The sequence below is a fragment of the Galeopterus variegatus genome, unplaced genomic scaffold, assembly GCF_000696425.1.
Source record: "Galeopterus variegatus unplaced genomic scaffold, G_variegatus-3.0.2 Scaffold11025, whole genome shotgun sequence".
In the NCBI taxonomy this organism is placed as follows: Eukaryota; Metazoa; Chordata; class Mammalia; order Dermoptera; family Cynocephalidae; genus Galeopterus; species Galeopterus variegatus.
Window position 1 is genome coordinate 65,560 of NW_007737136.1, and position 5,537 is coordinate 71,096.

The window sequence follows — 5,537 nt, forward strand, 5'->3', positions numbered from 1 at the left end:
CACCCAGCCTAATTTATGTTACTCACTTTGTCTTTTAAATTATGTTTTGTTTTCATTCGAAATATGTATAATGATTTATATGTGTATGCACATTGGTGTAAATGTAGATATAGACACAGATAAATATATATAGTTTTTCATTCTTATAAACTACATTTGGTCTGAAATCATTTCAATGTTGTTACTTGCTGTATGTCAAGAATCTAGTACAGTGTCTAAACATGGTGAGTATTTGATAAAAGTTTCATGAATGAAAATATGTAATGAATCTTGCTCACTCCTTTCAGTAACATATTTGGTCTTTAATGATTCCATTCTTTTTCAAATCACTACTGGCACCCATTGTTCCACACAGTGCTTTTGTCTACCCTAGTTGCACTCATCTCTGTCTTCTACATAATCAGAATCCACTTGTCTGATATCTGCCTTTTGAATATCTTTGGATAATACTGACAACTTGTCCTTACTTAGCCACTAACTGTATGTCACACTCAGCTATCATTCTGGATCTGTATTCTTTTATTCACAAACTGTGGTGGGTAAGTAAGCTATCACTGGATGATGTTCATTCCTAACGTTATGTGGTTGTAATATTCCACATATTCTATATATAATTGTAGTCAACCATTACCCAAGGGGAGATGGTGGGGAATGAAGAAAAAATACTTATGGGATCAGGAGGACTCCACAGGCTGATACGTATGAGGCATTCTAGTTTATTTTAGGTTCCTTTATATAAGCCAGTGAAAATAACAAATTGTACTAATTAAATCAGTTATGTTTGGTACAAAGCTATTTATAGAACATTTTCAGCTGCCACGACACTTGAAGATTCATGGCTAACTACTTATCAACAAAATAAGAACATAAGTTTCTCATTTACACAGTTCTCAGTGTCCTGGGTTCAATCAAAGGTCAGACCTCAGGGATAGGCAGAATGGAGAAGCAGGAAAATGGGACTCCAGCCTTGCTGGCCTGTTCCCTGAGAATAGCAAGGACTTTGTCAGCTTGCTATTCAGTACCTCACATTTACCCCTTCTGTATTTTGGACCTCCCATCTGAAGCCGACTGGAAGAGATGCAGGATGTTAAAATACATTGGTTACTGGATATATTATAACCATTACCATGGGACATTATTTCAAAATTTCCCAAAAGTACCACATTGGGAGGAGCTACACAGGAGCACAGAATATAGGAAACCACAAGATTTTGACCTTGGTCTGTGAAAGACATAGTAACAACACTCAATGAAGCAAGCAATCTCCACAAATCTGATGGGCCACACCCTGAGTTGTATACCAAATATTAGTCACTCAACCCCCAGGTACCACCCAGTCAGATGGCAGCCAGGAGTCTACGTGACGATGAGACCAGTCTCATAATGCCTTCTCATCAGCTGAAGAAAACCCAACAGGGTGGTACAATATGGGAGTGTAATAATAACATTCCAGCTGGTGAGGGTGTTCGACAAAAGGCTGTCCATGTTGATCCGCACAGGAAGACAGCCCTGGGTGGGTGGGTGGGGCTCCTAGAGCTCCAGCTTTTTTTTATCTTTTATTCATCAAATCCATATATCATTACAATCTGCATATGAACTCCTGGACAAGGTTGGAGTCCTTCTGAAGGCACTTCTATTCCGTGCGCCAATTTTCCTTTGATGTGGGTATGAAAGCAACTGAACTTAGGCTTAGTGATAAAACAAATGAGTAAAGCAGAAGAATGAGCAGTGCAATTAACAGATCTATTGACTTTAGGAATTATAGATCCATTCTCCACATATCTCTCTTATTTATTTATTTAATTAAAAGAAAAAGCAAAAGTTGTAAATCAAGGTTTTACAGTTAAGACAAAACATTTTGTTATAGGCTGGGTTTATTATTAAAAACTCTGTAGCAAAAACATATATAATCCTGTTTGATTAGTAATCTAAACATAACTTAACAACAAGGCATGTGTAGGGCTTTGAGAGAAATCCAGTAGTCAGTTTCTTTTATAGCTTTTAGTCCTTAAACAAAATTAAATAAGTACCAAACATATCAGAAATGTGTTGAGCCAAAGGCAAATTTAGGCAAAGAAATGCAAAATGCACAAGCTGAATAGTAAATTACCAATTAAAAAAAAATAGTTGAAGTATAACACACACACAAAGGACTGTACAAAACATAAATGTTCACTCAATGAATTTTCACAGAATGTAGTGAGCATTCAGAACAGAACTTTGGAAACATCTCCAAACATCCTCATGCTGTCTTACGTTCAACACACTCCCACAGGTGCAACCAGTAGCCCAACATTTAAAATTGTAAGTTGATTTTACCTGTTTTACTATTTTACCTAAATTGATTTATACAGTATACACTCTTTGGTGTCTGATTATGTTTATGAGACTCACCCTTTCTGTGTCATATAGTTGTAGCTATATTTTTCTCATCGTTGCGTGGAATTAACATTATTTGAATAAACTAAACCTTATTTGTATATTCTATTTTGATGAGTATTTTAGTAATTTCCAAGTTTTGTCTATTATAAATAGCATTACTATAAACATAATTGCATATGCTTTTTAATGAAGATAAACACACAGTGAATTGCTATTATTTTTTCTATTAGATGTCAGGGTTTTTTTAGAGCAATTAAAAGTAAAATAAATAAATTTTACATTTACCTTCATTTATATCATTTCTTGCACTATTCATTTCTTTGTGTAGTTTCAAATTCCTATCTAGTATCTTATTCCTTCTATCAGAGAATTTTCTTTAATATTTCTAGTAATCCCTACCTGCAGGCCATAATTTCTTTCACTTTAAAAAAAAATCATTTCTCCTTTTTAAAATTTTATATTGCTTTACTGTGTCATAATTTACACACCATATATTGCACTCATTGATAGTGTGTAATTCAATGTTTGTATATTTATAGAATTATGCAGCCATCATCACAATCTAATTTTAGAACATATTCATCACTCTATTTTTACCAACCCCTCTACCCATAAGCCTATTCTGGCCATTTTATATCAATAAAATCATACAATATGTGGTCTTTTGTGGCTGTCTTTTTTCAATTAGAATATTGCTTTTAAAGTTTATCCATGTTGTGGTATGCATTTTAATTTAACTATATCAATATTTATATTAAATGTTTACACTCAATGCTGAATAATATTTAATTGTATGTATATACATTTTTTATCCATTCATCATTTGATAGAAATTTGAGTTGTTTCCACTTTTTGACTATTAAGAATAATGCTTCTATGTAAAAGTTTTCGTATGGACATGTTTTTATTTCTCTTGGGTAGATACATCTAGAAGTGCAATTGCTGGGTCATATGGTAACTATATGTTTAACCTTTTGAGGAACTGCTAAACTGCTTTCCAAAGTGACTGCACTATTTTACATTCTTGACAACAATGTATTAGGGTTCTGATTTCTTGTACCCTCTTCGACACTTGTTATTATCTGTCTTTTTAATCACAGTCATCCTAGTGAGTGTGAAGTAGTGTTTCACTGAGATTTTGATTTGCGTTTTCCTGATAGCTAATAATGTTGAACATCTTTTCATGTTTTTATTGGCCATTTGTGTACCTTCTTAGAGAAATGTTATAATAGTTTGCTAGGGCTGACATAACAAGATACCAAAGACTAGGGTTTTTAAACAACACAATTTATTTTCTCACAGTTCTGGAGGCCAGAATTGCAAGATCAAGGTGTTGGCAGGTCTGGTTTTTTCTGAGGCCTTTTTCTCCTTGTCTTGCAAATGCTGCCTTCTTGCTGTGTCCTTACCTGATCTTTTCTCTGTGTGTGTTCATGCCGGGTGTCTCTGTTTGTCCAAATTTTCTTGTGTTGTAAGGACACTAGTCAGATTGGATTAGGGAATGCCCTAATGGCCTCAATGCAAAACCATCTCATTAAAGACCTTATCTTCAGGGCCAACCCTGTGGCTCACTCGGAAGAGTGCGGTGCTGGGAGCGCAGCGCTGGGAGTGCTGAGGCCGCAGGTTTGGATCCTATATAGGGATGGACCATGAGCTCACTGGCTGAGCACGATGTGGGCGACACCAAGCCAAGGGTTGCGATCCCCTTACCGGTCACAAAAAAAAACAAAACAAAAACAAAAACAAAAAACAAAACCTTATCTTCAAGCACAGTCTCACATTCTGAGGTTCTGTGAGTTAGAGTTACAGCATATGACTTTAGGTGAACACAGTTCAGCCCATGACAAATGTCTATTCAGAGCTTTTGCACATCATTGAATTTGGTTATTTCTCTCTTAGTATTGAGTTGAAAATGTTCTCTATATAATAAAGATACAAGACTTTTTAGAAGACGTGTACTTTTCAAATATTTTCTTTGACTTTGTTAGTGTCATTTAACTTTCTTCATGCTGACCTTTGTAGCATAAGATTTCTAATTTTGATGACGTCCAATTATTTTCTATCGTTACTTATGCTTTTGGTATCATATTCCAGAAGGTTTTGCCTACTACAAGATCATAAAGATTTGCTTCTATGTTTTCTTCTAATAGTTTTATATTTTTAACTTTTACATTTAGAGCTTTCATCCATTTTGAACTCAATATATTTATGATGTGTAAAAGTAGTTCAACTTTATTCTTTTGCATGCAGATGTCTAGTTGTTCTAGTACCAACTGAAAAGACTACTATCTTTTTTATCCTTTAGTTTTGGAGGCTATTCCCACTGGGTTCTTACGTTCTGCTTTGATTGTTTTATTTCTTTCAAAAGTTTAAAAACGTAAGTTCACTGTATTTTGTATTGTGTGGTTTCTGATGAGAATTTTGTAATTATTTCTTTTCTTTCTCTATCCTGTGTTTTTTTTTTTTTTCTGATTTCAAGATTGTCTTTGGTTTTCAGAAGTTTGAATATGATGTATATAGGTGTTCTTCCCTCCCTCCTCCAATTAATGTTCTCTGAGCACTCTGGATCACTGGTTTGTCTATCATTAATTCTGGAAAATTCTCAAACATAGGCTCTTCATATATATTTTTTCTCCTGCTCTTTCTTTTCATTTTCTGGGATTACACTTAACATTTATATTAGTCCATTGTATACTGCCCTATTTTTCCGGGATGCCCTGTTCTCTTTTCTTTACTCTTTTTACTCTTGTGTTTAAGTTTGAGTGATCTCTATTGATTTACCTTCAAGTTTACTATTTTTTTCTGTGCAAGTCAACTGATGAGATGTCTGGAAGCATTCTTCATCTCTGTTACCTAATTTTGAATTTTTAGCATCCCCAATTGATGCCTATATTTTCTATAAATCTTCTGACATTACACAGCTGATCATGCATGCCATTCACTTTTTCTGCTACAACTTTAACATATTAATTATACTTAAATTCCCAGTTTGGTAATTCCAATACTTGCTTTAAATCTGGATCTGGTTCTGTGAATTGTTTTGCTCTTGATTGTGTTTTAGGTTTTATTTTTCCTTGTTTATACATGTATCTCATAGGTTTTTGTTATAAGTCAGACATACTTTGTAGTACAGTAGAGACTGAGGTAAACTAATGCCT